Source organism: Lissotriton vulgaris, chromosome 2_1 (genome assembly GCF_964263255.1).
Source record: "Lissotriton vulgaris chromosome 2_1, aLisVul1.2, whole genome shotgun sequence".
Taxonomy (NCBI): Eukaryota; Metazoa; Chordata; class Amphibia; order Caudata; family Salamandridae; genus Lissotriton; species Lissotriton vulgaris.
In genome coordinates, this window is record NC_141687.1 from 913,622,045 (window position 1) to 913,634,578 (window position 12,534).

General features: G+C 42.2%; 1 pseudogene; it reads left to right on the forward strand.

Annotated features, from left to right (window-relative positions):
- The first annotated feature begins 9,925 nt into the window (after positions 1 to 9,925).
- On the forward strand, positions 9,926 to 10,819 carry LOC147731406 (uncharacterized; annotated as a pseudogene).
- Positions 10,820 to 12,534: the final 1,715 nt, after the last annotated feature.

The window sequence follows — 12,534 nt, forward strand, 5'->3', positions numbered from 1 at the left end:
CGTCGCGCTTCCATCTCCCAGCGGCACGCAAGTGACTGGAGTCAGAATTCCCAGCAAGGAAATTCAGGAGGGAGCTTTAATTTAACAGAGGGAGCACTAGCACTGTGGCACTGATTAGCAGTGGCACCGGGTCCAAAGCAGAAATCCAGCAAAGCAGATCAAATCAGAGGAGGCAATCCGTCAAAAATGGAAGGGAGACTCAAGCCAATGATACCAGGTCTAACAGAGGCAGACACATAGCACACAGGAATGGCAACTTCTAAAAGTGGCATTTCTCAACCAGCTATAATAAATCTGCGCACACCCTTGAGGAGCATTGATTCTCACAATTTCATACATACTAAACTCGAACCCTCTGCTCCTCCATACCATGAATTACCACTGACACACACAGATCAGGGAATCCCCAATGCATTCCTATGGGAGGGCAGGTCAACCTCACCACACGTACATAGAGAGCGCACACACTTTACACTGGACAACAGTGCTAAAGTGCCTAGAGGCCTAAAACCACCAACACCAAGTCACAGGAAAGGCAAAAGGTTTAGGGGTGAACCAGCTAAAAAGGGCCAAGTCCAACACTTTACAATCGCCATGTTTGAAACCTGTGAGATTTTGCTTATTATGAGAGCCTGTGGCTATAAAGATGTTGTGTGTGTGAAGTGCTGCTTTGCTTTTTTCCCATTGTCCCTGAGACTTCAGCAGGAGCCAAGCACAGTTCAAGCCCTTGGAGAATATTCTGTAGATGAAAGTCCTTACAAAGTTCCTTCTCCTTTCCCTTGGCAATGAAGCAACCACTGCAGGCCAACCCAGCAAACAGCACACTGGCAGAGGGGCAGTGCATCTCCTGCAGCTTCTTTGGTTCATCTCCTTGGCAGAAAGGTTTCTTGTCCAGAAGTGATCTCATTTCTTGGGATCGGGGTCCCAATATTTATACCCCCAAATCCTTTGTTCTCTGAAGGCAGAGAGGCCTCTGCCTAGTTCAAACCAGTTCCTGAGTACTTTTTAGCATGACCTCTTCTTCCTTTCACTGTGCAGGGCAGAGACATCAGCCGCCCCACAGGAGATGGAGCCCGCACATGGGAGGGAATATACATCTCTGGAGCACTCTCTTGACATGATTCCTCCTCTCCTTTCACAGTGCAGGGCAGAGACATCAGAAAAGCCACAGGAGGTGGATCCAGCATTGTAGAGCGAAGGCCAAGCCCTATTCAGGTCCCAGGTGCAACTCCTCCCTCCCATCTAGATGGTGATCTCCCTATTCACCACTGGGCTGCCCCAGTCTGTCTCCTGGAATTCCCCAGCCCTGTCACTCACAAACCCAGACAAGGAATACACAACCCAGCAGAGGCAGGCAGAAATGGTTAGGCAAGCAAATACCTACTTTCTAAAAGTGGTATTTGCAAACACAGGATATTAAAATAAACTTTACTAAAATATGTATTTTATTATTCTGAGTTCAGGCATTCTAAATTCGAATTTCTACCATGTTCCCTGAGTCAGTTAGGATTATAAGCATGTAATAATCTAACTGACCATTCTGGCCTATGAGAACAGGTAGTCTTCAATAGTGAAAAACGAAAATGGCTGTAATTAACTATTAGAACATACTACACACATCACAGCATGTCCTACCTTATACTTACAATGCAGTCTGCCCTAGGGCCTACCACAGGGGGGTCTAATATAAAGCAAAGGGAAGGTTTAGGGACTGGCAAGTGGGTGCACTTGGCCCAGTCGACATGGCAGTGCTAGACTGCACACATGCCTTGCAATGGCAGGCCTGAGACACCCTTTAAATTTTTTTTTTTTATAACGCTTTTATATAGCGCACGGCTACTCGAAAAGAGTGTCCCGGCGCTTTCCACCTGCAACTCAGAGTAAAAATAACACAACACAGCGAAAATAAGAGCAGAACTAAAACAGAAAACAGTAAAAAACCTTTACAAGCTGCATCGGTGGGTGGCACAACCAGTGCTGCAAGCCCACCAGCAGCATTTGATTGCCAAGCCCTGGGCTCACATGGTGCACTGTACTAGGGGCTGACAAGTAAATCAAATAACCCAATCATGGAATAACCAATCAGTACATTAATTTAACAGAGGGAGCACTAGCACTGTGGCACTGATTAGCAGTGGCACCGGGCCCAAAGCAGAAATCCAGCAAAACAGATACAATCAGAGGAGGCAATCCGTCAAAAATGGAAGGGAGACTCAAGCCAATGATACCAGGTCTAACAGAGGCAGACACATAGCACACAGGAATGGCAACTTCTAAAAGTGGCACTTCTCAACCAGCTATAATAAATCTGCGCACACCCTTGAGGAGCATTGATTCCCACAATTTCACACATACTAAACTCAAACCCTCTGCTCCTCCATACCATGAATTACCACTGACACACACAGATCAGGGAATCCCCAATGCATTCCTATGGGAGGGCAGGTCAACCTCACCACACGTACATAGAGAGCGCACACACTTTACACTGGACAACAGTGCTAAAGTGCCTAGAGGCCTAAAACCACCAACACCAAGTCACAGGAAAGGCAAAAGGTTTAGGGGCGAACCAGCTAAAAAGGGCCAAGTCCAACACTTTACAATCGCCATGTTTGAAACCTGTGAGATTTTGCTTATTATGAGAGCCTGTGGCTATAAAGATGTTGTGTGTGTGAAGTGCTGCTTTGCTTTTTTCCCATTGTGTGAAAAAGGATGGAATATTGGTACACATTGGTGACTGGTAATATGTGCGGGGGGCAGGCAGGCAACGCACACATACACTCACTCACCTACATGCACACTCACAACCCGATGTAGTTACAAGTGTGCACACATACACCCACCATTAACATGCCCACACACACCCATTCACAGCATGCACTCACAAATACACATACATTCATACATTCACACAGATGCATACAGCAAATGTTTAACTTTCTTTTACTGGATGCAGCAGTGATCTTAACATCTGAGGTTCCTGCAGGACTGGGACTAGCACCTTTTCTCTTTGGCTGATCATGTTATGGGTCCCATACTCATTGTAGAGTAGTATGGGGCCAGTGAGACTGCTGACACACCCCACTCTGTGATGAGGATTGACACTAACCCTGGATACATATGGGGCTTAAAACTGAAGCGCTCACACCCAAGACTATCAGTGACACTCCTCTACATCACAGGGGGAGGCCCTCCAACCCTTTCCTGGGCTGAGGAGGTCACACCCACAGGGCTGTGACATCTTCAGTGCAGCAAATTTTAGCTCAGGCAACCAGGTGTCTGCATATTTAGTGCATGTATTGCACCTGGCTGACTGACCTGAACATAAAGAGTGTATGTCAGGCTGATCCTTGCTCAGCTATAAAGACACTCTTCATGTCTGCCAAAAGGTGGGAGGTGGGCCCCTCTGCCTTTAAGAATGAACCGCTGCTGCATTCTTCAACATCTTATTCCACTGCAAGTCTGTTATGCATATTGTAATTCAGTGCCATTGACGTAGGCAACTGAGTATAGATTTTATGTAATAGTGTGGAAACTTCGAAAGTCTTTGAACATATACATTTATGAGCCTTTCAGCAATGCAAAGTGCAAAACTGATGAAGGTGGAAAGAAGAAAAAAGGTCCAGTTTAGCTTCACTCTACGGCCAGCGGAAATAGTTCCTGTTGGAGTGGAGGTTACGGGTTGGCAGGCATCATTTAGTAGTCCTTTCATGCCCTCGACGTGTACATTATGCTTAACCCCCAGACCGTGGCCCATTAACTGCCCCTTACACTGCACTCCTGAGCTCACTTGCCCCAACCCTGCGTTTTCACTTTGTACAGCCTCTCATTCCCAAATGCACAGAAAAAACGCTCTTCCTATGGAAACTATGTCCTAACTATAACTACTTATGACAACGCCCAGTAGGTGATATATAACAATTTAATATGTAAGCAATTATATAAACAATAAATCACCTGCCAACTTTGATATTGCTGTTCTTATGACAAATTTATATGACAATGTTTTTATATTTTCTTTCCTTGGGTTATCAAGATTGTCTTTATGTCACATAAAGTACCTTTTCATGGCCAACATTATTCTCTTTTTCTTCAATATTTTTTCTTCCTACTTGTCTTTGGTATTCTGGTAAAGTACCATTTAACCACTCGATACCCAAACATTTAGATTACTATTAAAATTCATTCATATATTCCAAATGTGTTCTTACATATGTTCATTTAGTAGCTAATAGGTTGAGTTACACAATCCCTATCAATTTTTCAATTCGACCATATCTCTCCCTACGTTGTAATACTATTCAGTTCTTTCATATTATTTTCAGTGCTTCCCACAAGGCCCTCCTCAAAAAGAGATTGTTTCAATTTTGTTTTGTATATCGTTCCTTTTACTATCCATTTTTTCAAAGTATAGCATATTTGCACACAATTTTTATTATCTCGCTATCCACCTAGACTGCACCTTATTGTTCTTTCAGCCTTGCAATCTTCACTAACTGACTTTAAAGATTCTATTCATTTTATGAGATCTCCCCTCGGCAGTATAGTTCATGAAGTGCAAAAACATGCAAACATTCATAATGAAATATTCACATCCCTCGTTGCGTGCAAATTTGCAGTCAATTGTCTCACCAGCATTTGAGATCGTAATGTGCAAATATACGTAAATATTCATTATAAGGTGCATTTTGTATTCAATAAAGTGCAAATTGGCAATGTCATATCTACTCGTAATCATTCTACATTCAAAAGTAGATAATTTCAATCATTCATTACTACGTTGAGCTTAAAAATGCCAAAAATAAATTACTCAGAAGGAGGAAATGTGTTTCACTGACTAAAGTTCCATGACATACATGAACTGAATGTCTCACATTTAAAAAAAATCGAGAGGAATCTCTCACAAAATATTATTTAGAGAGATTTGACAGAGAAATTCCTGGGAGAGAATTTTTGGGAGACAATTATTTGAAGAGAATTTTATATATATGTATATATATATATTTTTATATATATATACTTCCTGGTTTGAAGTGTTGAAAGCCAAGAAGCATGCAGCTCCTGCTCGGAAAGTTTTAGAACTAAAAAAGGGGGCAGGGTAGAAGCACCCTGACCCCCTAGGTCTGCTCAGGGGGTCCCACAAGGGCCCCAATTTTTTTAAACCGCGGGGTGCGTGTACCCCGCGATTTAAAAAAAATGTTTTTTTTGGCTTTGGGGTCCCTGTGGGACCCCCTGACCAGGCCTAGGCGTTCAGGGTGCCTCTACCCTGCCCCCTTTTTGAATTCTATACATTTGTTTTTCTGATTTCTTGTGCCTCAGTCTACCGAGGCACAAGATGGCTGCCATCAATTTCTGTTTTGGAGTGTTGACAGACTGGCAGCCAATCAGCATGCAGCTCATGCACGGGAAGGTACGCGTACGGTGCGCGCACGGTGCACATAGTGCGCGCTTACAGATATATATATTTTTTCTCTTTTGATTTTATCAGGAACTACTGGAGGGATTTACACCATTCAAGCAAAAGTGTGATCTGCGAATTAGACCATTTCGCCAAATTTGTTGTAATTCCGTTCAGCGGCTCGGGCTGTAGCCGTGTCTAATCATCCTATGGAAAATAACATGGGGAAAACACGTTTTGGGGCCCCCCTTTTTTCTCGGCCCCCACTTGACGAATCTACCCGAGAGTTTCAGGGAAGAAGCGGAGCAGAACCGGCCATCTTCTTTGAGAAATTTGCGAAGATTCAACAACCGACGCCAAAGTTATTCCCAATAGAATGTTGCGGATTTCCAATGGCAACTAGGTCCTAACTATATATATAACTACTGCGACCACCAGTAGGTAATATATATATATATATATATATATATATATATATATATATATATATTCACTGAAAAAACCATAGGTTTCAGACCTTATATAGTTAGGAATTGACAAAGTGATACAGATATTCACAAAGTTTAGTCACTATCCACTATATTTAGTGAGACACTATAAATTGTTAAAGTAAACAGTCAATTACACTGCTACTAAATCCTCCATCCAAATATTTCTTTTTATATATCCACTCATTCTTCAATGCAAATTGCTATATATATAATATACATTTAAATAACGAAGCAAACCACATTCAATGGATGATGTCATCAGTGATGTCATCAGTGATGTCATTTGAGATGTCATCAGTGATGTCACTGACCATGTCATGAATGATGTAATATGTGACATCATCAGCAGTGGATTGTGGGTGCGCAAAATATAGTTAGTACAACTAACTATATAGGAGCAATTTCAATGGTTTTGTATGAGTGAAATGTCCAGCTATCTATAACACCCCTAAAACTTATAGTTTTTTGAGTGAATTTCAAAGGTTTTTTAAATGCTAATTCCTAACTATATAAGACCTGAAACTTATGTTTTTTTCAGTGAATTTCAATGGTTTTTTAAATGCTAATTCCCAGTGCTTTAAATGGGAAAAAATAAGTCCCGGTACTCATTAACACGAGCTAGCAGTGTAGTAAGTGGGCGGGGCCAGGGAAGGGGCTAAGGGCAAGACATGATGATACTTAACAACTTCTATAACAGTTGCACCACACACACATGATAAATGTGTGTATATAAACAAAGCAGGTTAATATTACACAAAATGAAAGAGAAATGCAATAATATGTTAACATTTCCTTTTTTTGCAATAGTTACACCTTAATGCCATACTGTTAAATGCTGTTGTTTGGCACAATACTATATATTTTTGAGCATGCAAGTAGGAAGAAACTGAAAAAACCTCCACTACGATCCAAAACTCTTATGGCACCAAGCAAATGAAGCAAATCATCATGACCCTCCCCAGAAGACATTTCTTGTCTCTTCCATCGATCTATCCATTCATCCTACCATTTACCTGCTGATGTCCACCATTTACCCTTTACATTCTGTCGTCTATTCAGTTTTTCATCCATCATTCAGTTTTTCACCATTCTGTCTGTCCACCCTACATATCCAAACCTGTCCATCCATCTTTAAACCTATCCATTCATCCTTTCACTTATCCATCTCTTTATCCACCCTTTCACTCATCCATCAATCCTTTCGCTCATCTATCCATCCACCCTTTCATTCCATCCACCCTTTCATTCCATCCACCCTTTCACTCAATCCCTCCTTTCATTCATCCATCATTCACCTTTTCATCCATCCCCCTCACTTTCCTTCACCCATCAAATCTTTGACTTATCCACCTATATCCACCCTTTTATCCAATCATCCACCCTCTTTCACCCATCCATTCACTCATCCATCCATCCATTCATACATCCACCCTTGCTTACTCATCTATCCACTCTCTCACTCACCCACCAAACCTCCCTACTACAATATTTATGAACCTTTGTCACCAAGCAGACATGTACACACAAAGTGCCACCCATTTTTCTTAAAACAAAATAGCTTACAAATGCAGGCAAATACACAAAAAAGCAGACACACTAAAGACTCCGGTATGTTAAAAGCCATGTAATACTCTTCATCATGGCTTTTTTAATTGCCACTACCAGGGGACTGCCATGATTCCTATGTTTGTGCAAATGCAGAGGATAGTGTGAATGTGGTTGACAGCACAGGGCCTGAATGGACCCCGTAGCTGCCAAGGTTTCAGATTGCTATGTGTGACATTTTCATATTTTCATTGTAATTGTGAGTGCCATTTCAACGACTATGAGTGACACTTTCTTTCTCACTAGCAAAATTAAGCAAGTAAGACGAGGGAATCATATAAATATCAGAAAAAACATCCATTTGAGTATAGCTGCTAATGTTTCAGATTGCTTTTGTGTGACATTTTCATAGATTCAGTGGATTTACGAGAGTCAGGCAACAACTAGATGTGCAACATTTAGAGTGGCACTTTCTTGCGAGCATAATCATGGTATGAAGTCAATAGAAATAGACAAATATCAGAAATCACACTCATTTAAGCAACAAGGAAGTCAAACTCTGCAGTAGGTGCTTTTGAAGCTATTCAAATTCTAAAAAAAATCAGCACCCTCCACCCCAACCTCAGCTTCAGGTGTGGCCAAACCACATGTAACAAACGGATCTCTGTGACAAAAGCAGCAACCCATTGAGCTATCCACATACAATCAAGTACAATACAATATGCTTTTTTTAAGGAGGTATATTAACCCTCTAGGCTACTTAATGGTCAGAGTGAAAAGTGCCAGTGGAGAAAACTCCGACCTCTCTCCAGCAGGAACAATAATAACCTGACTTAGCAAGTCCAACTATGCTGAGAAAATAAAGGTTGCTGCTTCGTAGTGTCACTGTCAAGCAGGGATGTTAAGCGCTTGGCACTACTAATAAATCAGCAAAGTTGCTCGTTTAGAGAAAAGGTAGCACTGGGCTGGCGGTGAGTGTGGGGCAGAAGTTAGGCTCAGGGCTGAGCACAGCAATAGCCCATAATGTGGAGGGCAGGAGGAGGCGAGCAGGTGATCGAGTCTCGAACACCGGCTTCCTCCTTCAAGTCCATGTAGCAGGAGAATTCCTGGGTGCTCTGGGGCCCGGCTGGCAGGCAGAAAATGAAACACCCTGCCACAGTATGTGCGGCGACCACTGTGTGACAGAGCAAGATGGGAGCCAGGCGCATCTAAAGGAGAGTGTTAGGAATGTGGGAATACAATGGGCTGGCAGCGCTAGTTTTGAGCATATAAGAAAAGAAAGCCTTCTATGCACAGACCGGGTAACTGAGGCATGTGGCGTTAGAAAGGTAAGTGCATCAGTGCAGAAAGCAGTTAGATTAGCACTCTAGGGGCCACTTCGATCGCATCGTGCAGGCATTAACCCTCTGATCCAGAGACAGTACGGGAAGTGTGGGAATCCGCTCCTGATAATATGTCTATCTATGTATAAAGTGTTACCCTGCACAGAATTTTCCCTACCTGAAGTGCTGCGCTTTGAAAATCACAGTGCACACTGTAAAACGAATCTCGACCCTGCTCTGTCCAGCACAGCGTGACGGCGAGCACCAGACATTATTCAGATGAGCCCTGCTGAATAGCTCAGCAGGGGCTCAGATCAGGAGACAGAAGCAGCGCCTTTGCTCCCAGAGACACGTTCCACTCCTGCTCGCCACTGCGCCGGCACTCACAGCCACTAAGCCTACCTACCCCACCTCAGAGTGATAAATTTAAGAAGTGACGGTACTCAGTACCAGTGAGTTCCGGCCCATTTAAAGCACTGCTAATTCCTAACTATATCAGGCCTCAAACCTATGTTTTTTTCATTGAATTTCGAAGGTTTTTTAAATGACAATTTTTAAATGTATTAATTGTTATTTTTTTTATACTGGTTTACTATATTTTTGCAGGCAGGTGTTCAGAGGGCACGCCCCCTTTTTACAGCACTCTGCCGCGCAGCTCCATGGCATTTACTGGAGATACCTGTTGGACTAGTTCCCTCTAGGGGACCTCTGGATTGAACAGGAATAATTTCCCCAACTTAAACTGTGCAAACATGCCCTGTAGAGTGTTCTAAATTGGGGGATTAAGTTCCCTTGCATACTGGGGGTCCCTGGCACCATGAGCCTCCATTATGCGCCAGGGGGCTGCGTTTCTTTTCCCCAGGGGGTGGCGGTCCCTGGGGCAGTGTGGGGGGGCTTGCCCCCACCCACACTTCTTTAACACTATGCCCCCGCGATTTTGTCCCCCCGGACGGTAATTTGAAGAAAAAAAAACGGGTTAAAAAAAAAAAGGCCTTGGGGGTCCTTGTAGGACCACCTGGGCAGACCTAAGGGGTCAGGGTGTTTCTACCCTGCCCCAAGGGCCTCCAAAATGTTTTTTTTTTTAAATTGCAGGGTGCGTGTACGGTGCGCGTACCCCACGATTTTTGAATTTTTTTTCATTTTTTTTGCTTCGGGGGTCCCTGTCACTATTTGCCAGAGCTCCTGGCAAAGAAGAACCCAATGTGACAACACAGGGAAAATCTGCGAGTTAACCCTTAAATGATCAATTACGGAAATATGAAAAACTTAAAAAACAAGAAAGTGCTACAAAGGAGGCAACATCGCTACAGGACTATGTGGATAAAGAAATGGTGCCAAGAGGCCTAAGAATTTATATCACACCGTCTCACGAATCACTGAATACTAAAATGTTGGAGGAATGGTCGCAAAATTCCGCTAATAGTTCCAAAAATATGCTGCGCATATTATTTAAATATGCCTGGGAGGATCGGGATGTAATCCTACAGTAATTGAAAGAATTGGAGGATGAATTTTTGAAAAGCACTGAACGAGAGACAATAAAAAAATTCAAAGAAGAGCTGAAAGGCAGATTAAAGAAGCACGAGGAAGACATTAAATACTGCAAACAAAGGAAACTACACCGCGATTGCGGAGATTATGATAGTGGGCGTATCCTGACATATAGTTCCAAGTATGATTACTTATATAACCAACAGGACGCAACGACAAGTGCACATAACCAGACTAACACAGAGAGTGACCAAACCGGAGTGAATATAACAAGTGGCTCTGATACCGATACATCACAACAAACCACAAGCACAATCTCTGTGGTCGATATCACTAGGAAACCGGTGAATTGTTTACAGGAATTCCGAGTTCTGAGAACACGTCGCAAAAAAGAAGCAGAAATGCAACATCAACCGGTATTCAAACAGAATCCAGCACAAGGACGTCCAAGGGGAAGAGAAAGAGTCAGGGGAGATTGCAACAGAGACGACTCAAGCTCCAGCAGAGGAGAAGAAAAGAACAACAGAAAACCAATGGGAACCAAACGTGGGGGTTACAAAAAAAGAAAATAAAGATGGACGAACAGACGGTAAATAAAACAATAATAAATCTCTCATCAAGAACACTAATGTTTAAAGAGAAACAAACCCTCTGTTTGGGACTCACTTTCTGCCCCACTGAACTCTTTGATTATGCAGATACGAGGGTAGACATTTTTAAATTCATTAGGAAACTAAAATTGTAAAAATGGCACTCATTAGTGAAAAAGAAACCAGGGACAAACCCAGATGAAATTGAGAGTGCACCTGGACTTACAGTGGGGGATGTAGATATGTTACAAACTGTTTACTCCTTAGGTGGCCTATCATCAGACAGTGAACTGGACCAACAGGTCGTGGGAGTAAGAGAAACAAGAACAGATAGGGCTGCTAACACTTCTTTTAAGCCAAAATCAGTGTTCTTTCCTACCCTTCCACATGACTCGATCGATACCTTCCATGAGGTGGTGACTAGAGAACTTGCCAAATTGAAACACACCCATCCGAAATTAAGAAGAGGAGATACTAATCTGACTAAAGGAGAGATGGAATTCATTTTTTCTTTTGCAGAAGATAAAAATGTTATCCTGAGACCCTCAGACAAAGGAGGAAATATTGTGTTGTGGGGTAGAGACTTGTATACAAAGGAAGCTTTGTATCAACTAGACGGTGGGAAGTTCTATTGTAAAAGCAATATGAATGACTATAATACAAACATTACAGAAACATGGGAACAACTCACCGAATGGCACAATGAGGGATTACTTTCATGGCATGAATATCGTTTCCTTGAGAAAGATTATCCTAAACTACCCATTTTTTACCTTCTACCGAAGGTTCACAAAAACCCAAGAGAACCTCCAGGGAGACCCATTATCTCTTCCATTGATTGTGTCAATGAGAATCTGTCTAAATACATTGATCATTTTCTTAGGGAATTTGTTTGTCAATTACCTTCCTATACTAAGGACACTACTGACTTTTTAAACAAACTTGAAAGCATCCAGTCGTCAGAGGGCTCTCTGCTTATCACTATGGATGTCAGTGCCCTATATACAATCATTGACCACATCCAAGGGATGAAAGCTAGCTATTACTTCCTTAAAAAGAGAGAAATAGGCTTTCGGGAACATGATAATACAAATAATGAAATTATGTTTAAAAAAATACATTTTCATGTTTGATGGGGCTATTTAAAAACAAACCTGTGGCGCTGCTATGGGTTCTGCCTTCGCTCCTAGCTTCGCGAACCTCTTTGTGGGAAAATGGGAAGAAGAGCTTAGAAATGAGGACAGCTTAACAGAAGATTTTACTAAAGTACAAACTTGGATCAGATACATCGAGGATCTGTTTATAGTGTGGTGTGGTACAAAAGAGGAAGCGGTAAGCTTCATTGATAAACTTAACAGGAATGTATATCACATACAGCTCACCTGAACGATAAGCGAAGATCACGTAGAATTTCTTGACACAGAAATAAACGTGGTTAATGGTAAACTCATCTCTAGTTTACATAGAAAAGAGACAGCTGGGAACAGCCTTCTCCATGCCCTCAGTGCCCATCCAGATCCTCTAAAATGGAGCATCCCCTACGGGGAATTACTCAGAGCTAAAAGAAATTGTAGCGACAAAGAGGTTACCCCGAATGGGTGTTGATGAAAACCATGAAAAAAGCAGCAGAAGTAGAGATCAGAAACTTTGAAACCTAAATCCAACATTGATAGTGAGACAAACACAACCAGAATTAT